The sequence below is a fragment of the Cetorhinus maximus genome, chromosome 5, assembly GCF_964194155.1.
Source record: "Cetorhinus maximus chromosome 5, sCetMax3.hap1.1, whole genome shotgun sequence".
NCBI lineage: Eukaryota > Metazoa > Chordata > Chondrichthyes > Lamniformes > Cetorhinidae > Cetorhinus > Cetorhinus maximus.
In genome coordinates this window covers 144,264,682-144,282,615 of record NC_135883.1, presented here as the reverse complement: position 1 = coordinate 144,282,615, position 17,934 = coordinate 144,264,682, and the positions used below count along the sequence as shown (strand labels likewise).

General features: G+C 41.7%; 1 protein-coding gene across 4 annotated transcripts in view; it reads left to right on the top strand.

The window, feature by feature from the left end:
- LOC144680987 (tyrosine-protein kinase Fyn) overlaps positions 1-17,934 on the top strand; it is a 290,651-nt gene that overhangs the window by 88,281 nt on the left and 184,436 nt on the right. For all 4 annotated transcript variants that reach the window (XM_078542619.1, XM_078542617.1, XM_078542620.1 and 1 more), the window contains exon 2: positions 17,437-17,495. The gene's annotated coding sequence lies outside the window, so the exon portion shown is untranslated. The remainder of the gene's footprint in view (positions 1-17,436; positions 17,496-17,934) is intronic.

The window sequence follows — 17,934 nt, the reverse complement described above, 5'->3', positions numbered from 1 at the left end:
GCCCTCCATGTAAGGTGGAGGAATGGTATCAGCAGCTTGTGGTGGAATCTGTTCAACATGGTGAGCACACCAAACATCTGGCTGACCAGAAGAGAGGTTTATATGGGAAAGAGAGGGGCGTGGGAAGGAATAAAGCCGGATCTATTCTTGGAAAATGCCAAGTGCATTCTGACCAAAAGATTCTATTCCAATGCTCCTTATATTGATGGCTGGGAAAACAACATGCAGCCAGAATGCAGTTTATTACCGTTAGAATTTAAGATTGGAATTTAAAATAAATGCTTAAGAAATAATCTGATGCTGCAGTGGAGGGACTTCAGAATCATGTAGATGGAATTAGATAAGCCAAAGACTTTCCTCATTGAGGATTAGTATGTGAAATTTCAAAACAGCTGTGATCTCAGTGAATGACGGAGCAGGCTCAAGGGACTGAATGGCCTACCCCTGTTCCTATGTTCTTAGCTTTGCTAAGATCTCCGAACACCCTTAGGAGTACTTCTGTTGGCGCTAACTGATGTACAAGGAGTGAGACCTGGACCAGTGGGAGATTTTAGTCCCTTTGACAATGCACCATTGGTAGCAGGAATGGGGGATGCAGCACTGTGGGAATCAGGAAGTAATACTAGAGTGAGACACCGAGGTGCAAGAATTTTGGGAGAGACAGATAGATAGCTCTAGAGTAGGAAATAATAAGGTATTAGGTACGCTCAGCGTAAGAGGAAAAGTAATAAAGTCTAAATTGGAGTTACAGTGCATGTATGTGAATATACAGAGTGTAAATAAGATTGGTGAGATACAGATGCAGATAGCCACCTGGAAATATGTTGTGGCTATAACAGAGACCTAGGGCGTGATTAGATATTAAATATTTCTGATACAAGATGCTCAAGAAAGATAGGATAGGAAGGGAAGGAGGAGGGGTGGCAGTATTGAGTAAGGAGAACATTGCAGTGCTGGAGAGCAAGGGAGTCCCAGAGAACGGAATCTGTTTGGCTAAAGCTAAAGAACAAAAAAGGTGCAGTTACTTTGCTCGGTGTCACCAATATGCCACTAACTAGTGGGAAAGACATAGAGGAACAAATTTGCAAGGAAATAATAGAGTAGTTATAGCGGGGGCCTTTAATTATCCAAATATAGACTAGGATAGTAATAGTGTAAAGGGCGGAGGGGGACAAGAGTTCCTAGAGTGTGTTCAGGAGAATTTTCTAAACCAGTGTTTCCAGTCCAGTGAGAAAGGAGGCACTGTTAGACCTGTATTTTGGGCATGAGGTGGCCAAGCGGATTGAGCGTCATTAGGGTACAGTAATCATAAGTTTTGGGTTGGCTATGGAAACGGAAAACGAAGAATCCAGAGTAAGAATAATTAATTGGGGGAAATTCAACCTCAACTAGGTAAGAATGGATCTAGCCCAAATAAACTGGGATCAAGGATTATCAGGCAAAACTATAACTGAACAATGGGCTGCCTTTAAAGAAGAAATAGTTCAAGTACATTCCCTTGAAAGGGAAAGATAGGGCAAACAAATTCAGAGCTCCCTGGATGACAAAAGAAATAGCGATTAAGGTGTAGCAGAAATGTCAGAGATGGCAGGTGGATAGAATAATTGGGAACCAGGCCGAATATAAAAGGATCAGAGGGGAATTGAAATTTCAAATAAGAAAAGCGAAGGGAGAGTATGAAAAGAGACTGGCAGCTAACAAAAAAAGAAATCCAAAAGTTTTCTATCAGAATATAAATAGTAAAAGGATGGTAAGAGGAGGAGTGGGGCTGATTAGGGACCAAAAAGGCGGCAGAGGGCATAGCTGAGGTATTAAATGAATACTTTTACCAAGGAAGATGCTGCCGCCCAGGTCATGGTGAAAGAGGTGGTGGTTCAGACACTTGAAGGGTTTAAAGTTGATGAAGCACAATTGGATAGTCTGTCTGTACTTAAAATAGATAAGATACCAGGCCTGGATGAGATGCATCTGAAGATACTGAAGGAAGTGAGAGTGTTCGAGGCACCGACCATAATTTTCCAAAATTTCCAATAGACTCAGGTGGTGCCAGAGGACTGGAGAATTGCAAATGTTACACTCTCTTGTTCAAAAAAAAGTGTAAAGATAAGCCCAGCAACTGCAGGCCAATCATTTTAACGTCAGTGGTGGGGAAGCTTTTAGAAATTATAATTTGGTACAAAATTAATGGTCACTTGGGCAAACACAGGTTAATGAAGAAAAGCCAGCATGGATTTGTTAAGGGAAAATCATGTTTAATCAACTTGCTGGAGTTTTTTGAAGAGGCGACAGAGAAGGTTGAAGGCAATGCAATTGATGTGGTGTACATGGACTTCCAAAAGGCATTTGATACAGTGCCACACAACAGGCTTATTAGCAAAGCTAGAGCTCATGGAACAAAAGGGACAGTGGCATCATGGATACAAAATTGGCCAAGTGACAGGAAACAGTAGTGGTGAATGGTTGTTTCTCGGACAGGAGGAAGGTTTATTGTGGAGTTCCCCAGGGATCGGTGTTAGAGCACTAGCTGTTCCTGATCTATATCAATGATCTGGACCTTGGTCATTTGGAGGATAGTGTCGAACTTCAAAAGGACATAGACAGGTTGGTGAAATGGGCAGACAAGTGGCAGATGAAATTAAATCAGAGAAGTGTGAAGTGATTCATTTTGGTCAGCAGAACATGGAGAGACAATATAAAATAAAGGGTACAATTCTAAAGGGGATGCAGCAGCAAAGAACCTGGGTGTATATGTGCATAAGTCATTGAAGGTGACAGGACAGGTTGAGAGCGCGGTTAATAAAACGTAAGGTATCCTGGGCTTTACCAATAGGGGCATGGAGTACAAAAGCAAGGAAGTTATGTTAAACCTGTATAAAATACAGACTTAAGGTAATTGGCAAAAGAAGCAATGGTAACACAAAAAACTTCTTTACACAGCAAGTGGTTAAGGTTTGGAATGCACTGCCTGAGTGTGGTGGAGGCAGGGTCCATTTGAGACTCTCAAAAGGGAATATTTGATTGTTATCTGAAAAGGAAACAATATGCAGGGCTATGGGGAAAAGGCGGGGGATTAGCACTAGGTGAACTGCCCCTTCAGAGGGCTAGATATACACGATGGGCTGAATAGTCTGTACCATTCTATGCCCTGGGGAGACCTAGAAAGCGGTGGGAAAAACCAGGGCATTGATAAGACTACATCTGGAGTACTGTGTACAGTATTGGTCTCCTTATTTAAGAGAGGATGTAAATGCATCAGAAGCAGTTCAGAGCAAGTTTACCAGACTAATACCTGGAATGGGCAGGTTGTCTTATGAGGAAAGGTTGGACCAGGATGGCTTGTATCCACTGGAGTTTAGAAGAGTAAGAGGTGACTTGATTGAAGCATATAAGATCCTGAGGGGCCTTGACAGGGTCGATGTAGAGAGGACGTTTCCTCTTCTAGGAGAATCTAGAACTAGGGGTCACTGTTTAAAAATAAGGGGTGGCTCATTTAGGACAGAGATGAGGTGACATTTTTTGAGGGTTGAGAGCCTTTGGAACTCTCTTCCTCAAAAGGCAGTGGAAGCAGAATCTTTGAATATTTTTTTAGGGAGAGCTAGATAGCTTCTTGATGAACAATCTTTATCAAGGTTGTATCTGAATGGGAGGGGGTGAAAGGTTATTTGGGGTAGGCGGGAATGTGGAGTTGAGGTTAATATCGGATCAGCCATGATATTGAATGGCAGAGCAGGCTCGAGGGGATGTATGTTCGTAAATGACTAAGGTTTATATTTTTTTAAAAAGCACACACGTGAGTGCCAGGGGCATTAAGGGAATCGAGGGACAGAGTAGGAAAGTGAGATTCAGGTAGGAGTTCAGCCATGACCTGATTGAATGGTGAAGCTGGCTTGAGGGGCCGTATGGCTTTCTGCTCAATTTTTTTATGTTCTTGAGTGACAACCTAGAATGTCTGCTCTTGTAATTTTAAAGGAAGAAAGCGTGGTGACCAATCGCAGTGACATTGAGAGTGCAAGCTGGCCACACCTCTTGGCTTGCGGTAGTGTGCAAAAGATCAGGGATAGGGCAGGAAGAAAAACACGACTGTGCTGGTCTTAAAAAGATGATAGTCTCTGAGCTCCCAAGGTGTTCCCTGCTGTGAGGACCTATTATTCTGCAGCTATTTCTTGTCAGGTGTGTGACTGTCCTCCCACCAGTACACGGTGACTGGCATGTCAAAATTCCAGATCCTGCTGTATTGAATCCATCTTGCAATTTGACATGCAGGGTGAATCTTTAATGGAGCTTCTTTCTGCCAAGTTCTGACCGTGCAGCTCTCCAGCCTTCGTAAGAGAGTGAGAGTAGCTGACTGAACCTTCTGTTCCATGCCATTTTATCATCCATCCTCTCAGTGCAAATGCTTCTGCTCTGCCTGCCACCGTCCAAGGCAGCGTGAGTACAAGAGAACCCAGGGGCTGCTTCAGCAATACAACTGAATTTCTAACTCGTGTTTGAAATGCAGCAACTTAATTAAACTTGATGCTGTACCATCAGGGCAGCTGCTGGTCTGATTCTAATCTTGACTTTCTTTGATTTTACACTATTAATTTGTGTGTTTTTTGTTTGCCATCGGTGGCATCGAGAGGGAACTGACAGGGTATTTGTTAGTTTGTAGCATGTTCCATTGCGTAATAAAGGCTTTTCACTAGTTGAAGAATCAACATATACTCAATGAAATGGTGCATCATTAATAATTACATGGGTAAGTGCAAGTCTCTATGGTGGATATTTAGGAGCTATAAATTATAGAATTCAATACTTTTGTTAGTTTATATGTACTTGCCTGTGGTGCATTTTCTAGAAATGCCACCGCCTCATTTAAACTTCATGTCATTTGATAAGTAACATGAGAGTGGTTGGCATGGAGTCAACTGTATTTTTGTGAGCGTGTCTGGCATATGCATAATTATTATTCCAATAGGGTATATTTTAATGTATCTCAAAGTTGGTGATTTTGTCTACATTTGATGCTCCACATTAACTTCAGGTCCTACCTCATTCACCACTGGCCTACAATGTCAAAAATAAGATAACTGTCAAAAGGAGTGAATTCATGCAATATAAAAATACAGTACGCTAGAAGATTGTGGCTGAACCTGGGGGTTGAGCTGGTGAACAAGCTCTTGGGTTTCATCGTGATGATGCACTTTTGATCCTTTAATTGGATTTCTGCCATGCACAGTACAGCATGTGATGGATGCCTATATAACTCACCTCATGTTCTGAGGTTGTTATCAGCCAATCCACTGGAGTTACTTTTATTTGGCTCTTGTCACCTAAAAGGTGGCAGCAGTGAAGTGATATAAGGAGGACTGAAAGTGGAGAGAGTGGCCTGATCAATAGCCTTGCTCTTTTCATGTATCCATTCTTGGGAGATGGATGTCACTGGTAAGGCTGGCATTTATTGTCCGTCCCTAGTCAACCTCCGGTTTGATGCAAATGAGTGTCTTGCTAGGCTATTTCAGAGAGCAATTAAGAGCCAACCACATTAGTCTGAGACTGAAGTCACGTGTAGACCAGACCAGGTAATAATGGCAGGCTTTCGTTCCTAAAGGACGATTGAACCAGTTGGGTTTTTAATGTTGAGCTGACAGCTTCATGCTCATTGATGCCTGCTTTTTTAATTTGCCTGCTTTTTAAAAAAACAACTGAGTTCTGACTCTCAACTGGCATAACGGGATTGATGTTCTTGGGAAGGGAGGTGGTGGTATAGTGGTATTGTCACTGGACTGGTATTCCAGAGGCTCAGGCTAATGCTCTGGGGACTGGGGTTCAAATCCCACCAGGGCAGATTTTTTTCTTGAACTGAATTCAGCAAAAATCTGGAATTAAAAGTTTGATGATGACCATGTAACCATTGTCCTTAGTTGTAAATAATAAAAAAAACCATTAGGTAAGGAAATCTGCCATCCTTACCTGGTCTGGCCTACATGTGACCCCAGATCCACAGCAATGTGGTTGACTCTTAAAATGCCCTCAACATGGACAATAGATGCCAGCAACACCCACATTCCCTTGAACAAATTTGAAAAATATATATTATTATTATTATCACCCAGACCTCTGGATTACTAGTTCAGTAATAACTACCACAGCATCTCACTCATAGTAACTGTTTAGGTTAAAGGCAAAGGCCTTTGAAGACTATGTATTTAAGGAGACAATCCTCATAGGTGGATTGTAAAAGTGACGAGAATCAGTTTTTTTTTGTTACTGGGAAATGTGTTAAGCTAGAGAATTTAAGTTTATGTAGATCCTTTTAATCTTGTAAAACGTTTCACAGTTAAAGATTGTAACTGAGCAGAAGGCAGATTAGAGGAGGTGGCTGCAGACCTGATCGATGGGCTTGGCTTTACTGGAGTGGTGAGGAGGAATGTGCCGAGATGGAGTGATTTGCACAAAGTGAGGAGCCATGTGGGCTGAAGGTACCACCATCAATGCACGTTCAAAGGAGCCAAGTGTGCCCGCGCAGACCAAAGCGCACAGCATAGGTGTGTGAGCTGTGATTTGGGGCTGGAGAGGTAGATGGAACAATGTTACCGAGAAATTTAAAGATAAAAATGAGGGATTTTGTAGTTTACTAGCTAAGACCTAGAAAGCCGTGAAAGATCACTAAGGGACATTTTAGACGGAGGCATCGTTTAAGGGATCAGAATAGCAAGCAAATTTGGATTAATTCCTGCGGCTTCATATCTCAACTGTGAGCAAATTCCCATCCAGTCATTTTGGATGAGGAATCAATCATGGCTGTGGAGATCAGAAAGCCATATATTATTGAGAAACTCAAAGAATTACATATTGACAAACCACTCTGATCTAATGGCATATGCCCTTGGAGTTCTCCAAAGACAGATTGGAAGAAATAAATAACTGAGGTTTATTTTGGCGTCTCATAACCAATGTCTCTGGGCATGAGCCATTGTCATCTGGTAATGTTGTTCCAATATTCAGAAAAAGGATAAAAGAAAAATACTGTGGATGCTGGAGATCTGAAATAAAAACTTGGAACAGGTTTCAGAAAAGGAATGCCATGAGCCAGTTAAACTAGCATTCATAATTGGAAAATTCGTAGCATTTTATGGGATACTGTCAGTGTTCATTTTTAGAGCAGAGAGAGTCTTAGAAATGGTAAGCATGGTATTATAAATCTGCTGTACTCTTAGAAAAAAATAACTAAGTTTGTGATAGATGATATAAATATTATGCACACATGGTTCATTGAAATATGACTATTTTGGTTCACTGGATTGAAAATGTTCATGATTTTAGAAGGCTTTGAAAGGAAAAATGGGAAGTAACTACAGCAACAACTTCTATTTATACAGCACCTTCAATATAGTGAAGCGTCCCAAGGTGATTCACGGGAGCATCTTAAAACAAAGTGCGCCCCTGAGCCACATAAGGAGATATTAGGTCAGATGACCAAAAAGCTTGATCAAAGAGGTAGGTTTTGAGGAGTGTCTTAAAGGAGGAAAGCGAGGTGGAGAGGTGCGGGGTGGGGGAGTGACTTCCAGAGTTCAGGGCTGAGGTAACTGAAGGCGCAGCCACCGACACCCATAGAATTACATTGGAAATTCTCTGGGTGTCCTGCAATTCGTGTTATTCCTGAATGAAAGCCGATGGTGCTCAGTGCATTCGGATCCGGCTTTATGACAGATGCTAAGGTTAGTACTTAGGATGGGAGACCGCCAGGAAGTATCAGGTGTAGGATGACTTTCTACATCCCATCACTGATGAGGTGCTCCTCGTGATCATAGATCCTGCTGACTTGTGAAAGATGCGTCAGTATCACCCACAACAAACAGGCTCAGAGGTTCAGAGAAACCGTTCCTGTGATAAAGTTAAAAGGCCAATAGATGAGCTGAGATACAGATCAGCTGTGATCTCATTAAATGGTGAAACAGGTTAGAGGGGCTGAGTGGCTTATTCCTGACCCTGTATTCTTAAGATGCAGGCATTTCAAATGTAGTATGCAAATGTAAAATTTCACAAGAGAAAAGGAACTTGAAAAGGGATGGTTCAGCCCTTTCAAATGTCAGGCATGGATGCAAGAAAGAAATGTAAATTAAAATGTCAAAGCAAAGCTATTAGACACTGGTGTGAAGTTAATCACCTTTTTAAGCACAGCTTGAGATCAGAAGCACCCACTCTAGTCCACAGAGTATTGTGAGCTATTGGAGCAAACTCTCTCAAAAATTCAGTACTGGTTAAATCCTTTAAAAGCAGTTGGCTGGGCCAGAACTTGCTGCCAAAATAACAGGAATGCTAATGATGCTCTCCATTATCTTGTGCATAAATGATGTAGCAACTTCAGGCAAGGGGCAGATGTGAATTTAAATGTGGGAATCCAGAACTTACTGTCCGAGATCCACCTGGGCGTAAACTCGCTGCCTAATTCAATGATGTGAAGCTGCTGACACAAACTAAACTCGCCACAAAGTTAAAAGCAAAACACTGCGGATGCTGGAAACCTGAAATAAAAGCAGAAAATGTTGGAAAAGCTCAGCAGGTCTGGCAGCATCTGCGGAGAGAGAAACAGAGTTAACGTTTCAAGTCCCTACGGCTCCTCTTCAGCGTTGAAGTCACACAAACTCGAAACGTTAACCCTGTTTCTCTCTCCACAGATGCTGCCAGGCCTGAGTTTTTCAAGCATTCTCTGTTTTTATCTCACCACAATGTTGCCTGGTTATTTCAAATGCAATGTGATGAGTGTTAACTACTGACAATCAACCTCTCTGGCACTGAATGCTGCCAAGGGTTAACATTCGATTGCAAGAGTGGTGTCTCATTCCCTCAGATTTTAATTAGAGATTTAAAAAATATAATTAAAAAGAATTTTTTTTTTACTTTGTAATTTATCTCATTCTCTTAATCCTATCTATCTTTCCCTCTGGATTTCACTTTCTGTCCCTGATATGGCATTGAATTCAGCCTCCCTACTTAACACCACCTTATATCTGTCTTTATGCTATTAATTTCACAGTCCTTTGATCTGATTGGGAGATGCAGCTACAGCCCTGTTCATTCAGAGATCCCCTCTTGTAATTTTATCAGCTTAAACTGACTGTAATAACATGCAGCACACAGTCTTAGTAAAATATGGCCTGGAAAGTGTTCCCAGATTCGCAAACCTTGGGGTAACTGCAATACTGGAAGAGAATGCAATAAGCTATGTGGAGGGAGAGACTCCATCCACAATAAAATTCAACTGCATACAAAAATTATGGAGCAGGCAAAGGCCCATTGATCCAACCAGCGTCCAGTCTGTCCCATAGAGAAGTGATTCCTTTGTGCATCACAATACCTGCATCCCACACCACCTGGAGCCACGTAATCTCTTGGTAGAGGCAAAAAAAACCCCATTAAAACCCTAGGCCAAATTTGTGGGGATTGGGAGGGTGGTTGACAGCATCTGTAAAATAAATTTCCTTCTGACTCCCTCCAGGCAATCAAAACTAGTCCAAGAGACTGCCTTAGTCCTGATTAGCATTACAAGGCATTTACTCTTGTACAAGGTGGTCTCAGCTGCAGTCAGAAACAGGTCCAGCTTTCACTTTGAAGGAATTAAGTGAATTAATGTTCACGGTGTGAGCCGCAGTAGCTTGTTCCACAAGTTCACTGTTCCCTGGGGAAAAGAAGAAACTGTAATACCTCGCATAACATGAGTGACATCTGGTGCCGCTTCACCTATCCAGTACTTTTTCTTTATTCTTTCTTGGGACTTGGGCATCGCTGGCAAGGCCAGCATTTGTTGCCCATCCCTAATTGCCCTCAAACTAAGTGGCTTGCTAGGCCATTTAAGAATCAATCACATTTATCTGGAGTCAAATATAGGGCAGACCAGGTAAAGATGGCAGATTTCCTTCCCTTGTAAAAGGAATATCATTTTTTTTCCCCCTAATATTACTGTGGGATACTGAAGCAGGTTTCTGGGAGCTCCTGTATGTGTCTGTGACTAATTTAATTAAACTGAAGACAGTCAGACTCGAAGTTTAAATCATAAGAGGGGTTAGGTGTAAAAGCTGGCATTTTGAAATGGAAATGGACAAGCTAATGTTTGTATTTGTAGGTAAGTTGGGAGGTTGCTTTGAATTTTAAAGATGAACTTGAAGGCAACCAGGAAAATGGCTGCATCTTGCAGGAGTTCATAGGTAAACAAGCAGTGGGGATATCATGCTTTATTGACACAAAAGCAAAGACCAGATGGAAATATGAAAGCTCTTTATATTTGGAAGAGTTTGAGTTTCAAAGGAAGTTTAGAACAATGGATTTAAAGATCAAAAGGAGAGAGAATTTATTTAAGGAAGGATTGAAAGCTGTATGTGGGGAGTGGTCATGTGAGATCTTGGAAGGTGGGCTGTGTGAAGACAGACTTGTGAAAAAGTAGCCTCTAGCCACCCCAGAGAAGTGCGTGCTTGTTCAGGAAAGAAAGGCTTCGTTAAAAGCTTTGGCATTCCTTGTTGAGGGAGAGAAAGAGAGAAGCTGCGAAATATCTCCCTATAGCAGTAGTGGGTTCCTTGTGGTAATATTACTGGATATTTTATAGATTTAAAATCTATTTGGACTATTGCCTGGGAAAAGGATGGTCAGTTGGGAGCCTAGCTAAGTAGAAATCTTTTAGGAAATGTTGTAAGACTAAATTTACCTGTGTAACTGTAATCTTGTGTGTTTAAGTTTTATTTTCTTTTGTTAATGTTTTAATTTAATATTTAAATTCTCAAAATTCTCTTTACTTCTGACTTCAGTGCACACCCCTTCTCATGATACAAATTGCAATCATTGTGATAGCTTGGCCAAGTTTCCCTTTGGGATTTGATCAACCTGGCAATTACTACCTGCCATATAATAACATTGTAAAGGGCATTAATGAGCCGGATGGGTTTTTAAAACAATGGATGATACTTGTCATGGTCAGCATTACTGAGACTAGCTTTATATTCCAGATTTATTAATTGAATTTAAACCCTACCAGCTGCCTTAGTGGGATTTGAACCCATGTCCCCAGAGCATTAGCCTGCATCTCTGAGTTAGTAGTCCAGTGACATTACCACTACACCACTGTCTTCCATTACATCTTATAAAGTTGATATCTTGTGAACCTTGATCAAATCATCCCTAAGTCTAAAGTGTAGAAATGCAACTCTTTCAGCTTATCTGAGTAAATGAGATGCTTTTAAATGGGATTTAATCTTGTCGTCTTTCTCTGCTTGTTTCCCAAAGCATCAATACCACCAATCATGAGAGGAAACCAGAACTGGGCAGAGCATTCTAACCAAGGCCTTGTATAAGCTCAAAACAGTGTGCTTTCTTTAATAGTGAACTGAGCTGTAAATTCGCCCTAGGACCCTCTTTATTTTCGTGATAGCTTCACGGCATTTGGTCAGGAGCTTTCAGAGGTTAATGCACTAGAATGTTCTTTCTTTCACCACTGACTTTAGCTTTTTTCCCTGAAGGGTGTTTGTATGTTCTATATTTGACCTGCTGACATGCACGACATTGCACTCTGCAAACCTTCAATATCATTTACCAATCATGGGTCCAATGCCCTGGCGCACCCTATGTTACACGAATAACTACACTTCAAAAGTGCTTCATTGGCTGTAAAGAGCTTTGGGACATTCTGAGGTTGTGAAATGTGCTAAGTGAATACAAGGCTTGTCTACATCTGCTGTAATAATTCAGCATTCTCTTCGGTCTTAACTTTCTTGTGCATTTTGGTGTTATCTGCAAACCTGATCACTTTTCCCCATCAGCTGCTTTAGCATTAGAAATACGGACCACTGCTCTTTAGCGGTTCTCTTTTGTTAGAAAGAATGGAAGAAAATGGTACTCTTGTTTGTTATTACTTTACTACCCACAGCGCCCATTATTTCAGGAACTCAGTGGTGCTCTGTATTATAAAATTTCTGCATTATCTCTTTTCATAGGAATTGTTCCCTCGACCCACGTGCTGTGAATTCAAAATAGAACGCTTTCGTTTGGGAACTTGATGGTAGAACAGATGCAAAACTGGCATTGGAGATCGAGGGCTGTTCCTCGGTGTATCTACATCGGCTTTGAAATATTGGTTGTGTTTGAGATGCCTAATTGGTTAATGGGTGTTCCACAGCCATATTGTTTGATACACAGTTCAATTGTGTGGATCAAAGTACATCCACCTGCTTAAAGTTGGCAGCTCCTACCCCTCTACCTAAAAGCTGAAACTTTAATTAATATAGGATGTTTTTTAATCCCCCATGTGAATGATTTACTTTGATTTGAGGTGTCGTATAAAGAAATTGGCCTCCTTTTCAAAGGAAAGCAAGGTTGTAACTGGACAGCTATTAAGTTCACTTGGAGAAAAGCAAAATATTGCAGATGCTGGAGACCTGAAACAAAAACAGAAAGTGCTGGGGAAAAAAACACTCAGCAGGTCCAGCAGCATCTGCGGAGAGAGAAACAGAGTTAACGTTTCAAGTCCCTATGACTCCTCTTCCCTGCTGAATTTTCCCAGCATTTTCTGTTTTCGATTAAGTTGACTTGCTTTTATCTATTTGTTTTCTGCTTGCGCAGTAAGGTGAGACTCCTCAAGGAGAATCACTGCAATTTTATGACTGAAGACTAGATTTGAAATGTTTTCAAACGGACTCAGTATTTCAAGCACATATGTTTTTCTGATAGCCTTGCTTTTTTTTTAGAATAGAGATGAGATGAAGCAGGATTTGGCGTGAAATTTAGGAGAGTGAAATCGACGACATTTGGAAACTGGGAATGACTGTAGAGATAAATAGAACGAGATGTGAACAAGGACATGCCTGCCAACTATGGGATAACCTTGTTTGAGTGCAGAGGGCAAATAATAACCAGCGTGAAATTGAAATGGAGCCATTTATGTAAACTTCTGTGTGGGTGCGAGGTTTTTTTTCTAAAAATTGAGAAAAACACAGCTGTGGGTGTTCCATATAAGGCACTGTCAAAAGGTCTTGCAAATTCGTACACTGCAGTTGGAGCTGTTGAAGTGTAAGTCGGCTCATTAAAGTTGAGGAAGATAATGTTATAACCAGTGGGGCTGCAGGAATCACAGCAGTAGAGTTATAAAACTGACTAGTTATAGACTTCCAAGATTGGTGAAAGATAACCATGAGGTCACATGAGGTCATAGACTGGAAGGCATTGCTACTGAACGACGCAAATGGCACCTAACAATCAGCGCGCGGGCAGTGGCGGGTATCTCCCTCCTTTAGATATTGAGCGAGCATCCGAAAGCAAGGAGCTGTTTGTGGAAATCACTGGAAATAATTACTTGGCTATTTTTTTTGTAACATGTAAAGGAGTAAATGATTGCAACAAAATGTGAATGTGTTAAGGGGTTGCTTTCAGCTGTAGGTGTTTACCACAGAACCCAGGAAAGTGCTGAAGCACCACCCTTGAATGTTGCACAGGAAACGAAAATCCTCAAGCTGCTGTTACTATTCTTTTTAAAATGCCAGCAGACACAATGCCTCTGCAGGTAACCTTCAGAACCAGCACACAAAAAAAGCAAGGAAATGCTGCAGTACGGAGCTCATTTATTTCTCATCTGACGTTACCAGACTTGGCAGCGATGGTAGTCCTGACTTCATTTTAATGGTAACCGCTTGCTTCATTATAGACCATAGCCAGTAATGATTGCCTGAGCCTCTGTATTACAGGGTGACAGCTGGCATAAACTGCAAGAGTGAAACTACAGATTTCATCTACTGCTGCAGCAGCAGCACTGCACTCATTAATCCTCTGTGCAAATGTTTTTGTGCATATGGGGCGTGCTACACAGCAGCAGCCCGATCTCTGTGCTGGCAGCCTCTGGTAAAACAAAAGGCAAACAGAAAATGAATAAATTAAAACCACTTAAAAGGAAGCGACCTGTTTAATAAGGACACGTTGATAGGGCGAGATGTGGTCGTGTGGTTCGAGGCTGGTATGGAACGTGAACAACAGCATAGATCAGCTGGGCCCAATGGCCTTGCCTCTGTTGTAAGTGCTATGTCATAACTGGACAGCAGAAAATGAATCTTATTAAGACTCAAAAGGTTTTGAGCTCCTTTTCGTTTGCTCTTGTAGTTTAAGATTCTTGATAATGGTAGTGTTTGGGAGACAGGAAACAGAGGTGGTGCATGATCAGCGCTTTGGCCTGATTCAAAGTATTAAATTGAAGATGCAGCGGCTCCTGCATTCTCAGGAAGAACAGCGGGAGCGGGTCTAAAATTTAAAAACATAAATGCTAGAAATACTCAGCAGGTCAGGCAGCATCAGGTGGAGAGAGAAAAGGAGAGGTAACATTTTGGATGATCCTTTCGGGATGTTTCCCCTCCTGGGGGAATCTAGAACCAGGGAGCACATAGAACCAGGGGGCACAGTTTCCAAATAAGGGACCTCCCATTTAAGACACAAGTGAGGAGGAGAGGGAGTTATCGTTGCCTCATATCTGGGCCTGTTGTAGATTCAATTGATTGAGATTGATCAGTCAGAGTGCCTTTATCACTGTATTGTGCAAGGATCAGGATGGTGGAAGGAAAACTACGTGGACTGTGGTCTTTTACTGCCTAGCAAACATTCTGTTTCCATGCTCCTAGTTCTCAGCTACAGTTCTGCTGCTTCATGTGGTGAATTATAGAGTCATAATCTAATGAAGGTAAGACAAAGTGAGGCTTGTAGCCACTTCCTAACTCCTGAGGCTAGGTTGCAGTCTTATAATGCATTGCAGATGACACACAATCCAGGCGAAGCTACTATGCAATAAATGTCACCAATATAATTTTCTAATATTGTGCAATGTGTAAGTACCTTTTATGTGATCATCATTAGGCATCAAGGAGATGGAGTCTAGTGACAAATGCTGCAGGCACAGAAGTATTTTTTTCTCTCAAAATGTTGAACAGTTTTTTTAAAACCCTGTTAACGGTGTAAGGTAGTGGTTGACGGGGAGTAAATTAAAAGCTGTCTTCAAGTGCTTGGTCTCAGATCTTTGACAAAATCTGGCCTCTCTTTGACAGCAGTCCAATAACTCACTCACTCACTCACCAGTGGTGTTTCCTTATGGTGGAAGCTGTTGTTGGAACTTAGGAGTTTTGCACCAGGCCCTTAATAGTTCCTGCATGTTGCAATTTCAAAGGTTGATATTGAAGACACCTAATCAACAATAATGCAGCTCTATTCATAGTGGTTTACCAAGATTCAGTGTCCTCTGTAACCAAACTGCAGTATTACATCTAAAACTGCTAAATTAGTCAGTGAATAGGCCACAAAATAAAATGTGCTGCAAATGCCTAGTGGGGAATTTGCTCTGCTCTGTGTAGTGGGAGCTTTAAAGCTGATTCGAAGATGAGATGAAAATTTTCTAATTGTTTCGGCACGCAGTTTCTTTTATGCTGGTGTCTGTATTGCAATACTCTCGCTTTCCGTTGTAATTGAAGGGAAACCTGTAACTAGGTTGAGGCTTGGGGACCAGATCGATTTTAATGGTGGCATTTTGCTCTCTTTTCTCTGTATATTTTGCTCTGCTCGGTCGCATGTATTTGTATTGTTAACGTGTGGCGTTACAGATATGGGACTGTGTACTGTGGAGATCCGTTCTAGTGTGAAAAATGACGTTGTTGCCCTTGATATTCTTTCTGTGGATGGAAAGCTAGTGCTCCCAGTGTCTAACTTACTGTGCCACCGCCCATGGGGGCTGGGGGGGTGGTGCCAGTGTGCCCCCACCTTACTCTCAAGCAAATCACTCGAGTCAGTTTTTACAGCGATTTGCTTCACCTCTTTGTACTTTGTGTTTACTCACTGAAACAACATTTAATTTTCTTGTCTCTTCTACTTAAATCATTATTGCACTGCTTCAATGGCAAAATCTATTATTTTGTTCATTTCGGCTCCCTGCATTGGCCTTGCTGTCCTCCCATAGGCTCTCTTTCCCGGTTACCTGCGTTATCCTACAATTAATGCTGAAAGTGGAACCGTCTGCCTTTCAGTGGAAATGAACTTGAATTCAAAAAAAAAAGAAAGCAAACAAAGAGAATGAAATGTTTTATAGATTTGGGTTTTGGACCCTGATGGAGAGGAGGTGGAAATAGCCAAGCTGGGTCCTGAATGAACAGAAGTGCCAGGATGGGATGTGAGGACAGGCTCTCCTCGATCGTGTTTTCTGTTGTTTTCTTTCCAATCGCTGATTTTTGAAGGAATAGTTTTGAAGTGGATTTTTTGTTTAAAAAATAATCTTGGGGCCCCAGTTCCATGGTGGTCTGATAATGTACCGAGTCACAGTTGTGCCTCTTACTCGCCCCATTCTTGATGTCAGCCAAGCTGCCTGGGGAAGGTATTAATTGGGTTCCATGGGGATGGAGGGGAACAGGACAGGCGAAATCCAAGGCAAAGGGCTGATCCACACTCATTTTAGTGCTCAAGTTATGAACAGCTGAGACCTTAAAGGAAAAACAATTACCTGCTATCACAGCCATTGGCAAAGTGGTGTCTGGTGCAGGGATGGACAGAACCTAAAAGTTCAACAACATTTATTGTTTATTCAGTTGTCCTTGCATGTCTCTGAGCCTGAAGTCTGTGCTTCCCTAATGTATGAGGGGGGAAGTTCGTAGTTGTCATTTATTTATATATTGTATGTTTGACTCCAGTTTGTCAGTAACAAAGCAAGATCCAAAATCTCTCATCTCCATGCCAGAAAACTTGCTGAATTGATGTTCACCTGTTAGTTCTGTCGGGCAAAATGTATTCAGTTCAAGAGAGAGATTGAGAATGATGACACACAAAACACTCAAACACAGCACAGTCTGTCCGTCTCCAATACTAAAGTCACCTTTCGTCTATGCTACCATGTGTTTTCTTCCAATAGTGTAGGTGTGACCAGGAAGGGCAAAATACAATCACGTGGGTTATAAAAAAAAAGCGGCAATGACTGGAAAAGGTGATGATGAAGAACACCATGGCTGCAGTTTCTGTTTAATGGCCTCTGCAATACATAAGTCGAGAGAGTTGTAAATGTACACTTTTTCTGAATGAATGACTGACTGACTGACAAATCTTGGCAGCTGGCCAGAGTGAGCTGACTGTTCAGCTGCAGCAAAGACTAGGAAGGATCCATTACTTTCTGCTGTGTCCATGTGAATGCTGCATAGATTCCATGTTCACTTCTGGCAGCACCTGCTCTGCTTGGTGATAGATTTGGTATAAGCTCCTAGTCTCTATTCTATATCCGCCCAATGGTTAAATGCAGATGAGCCCAGGCAGGATGTTAGCAGCTGTGTTTCTGCTTTCTTGCAGTTGTACTAATCATGTCCAGAATTGATCATTACAGCCAGCCTTTTTTTTAAAAATTAAATTCTTCTGTAGTATAATTTTTCATTGGGATTTATATAATGTGTTCTCCCTATCCTACAGGTCTTCCATCATACCTGCATGTGAAGCAATGTAAAATCCTGAATGGTGGGGATCGCTTGGTAAGTGACGGTCTGTTCTTGTACTGCTGTATGACTGTGAATATTGATGAGACAGTTATGCAGTTTCTTTTGCCCCAGTATGTAATGTGACTGCATTCTCAGGGTTGTGATTCATTTCTTTTCATTATTGATTTATTTTTGGGGACGCACCCAAAGTAAGGCATGTTAATGTTGGTGAATGGAGCACCTCTGTCATTTCAGGCACCCCAGTGTGTTCCTACAGAGCAGTCTCCGGTCTGGTGCAGCTGCAGGATACATCTCCCATTCTCTTTCCCCCCTACTGCTGTCTCTGGTGCAGTGGGAGGTTCCCTTCTGAGACAGTGTGGGAAGTGAAGATGTTGCACAATATACCTCTGCGACCTCTACAAATTTCAGATCAGGCTGAAATGCCTGACACGTGGCGCTCGTGTGTGCAATAGGACCTTTTACACCCACGTGA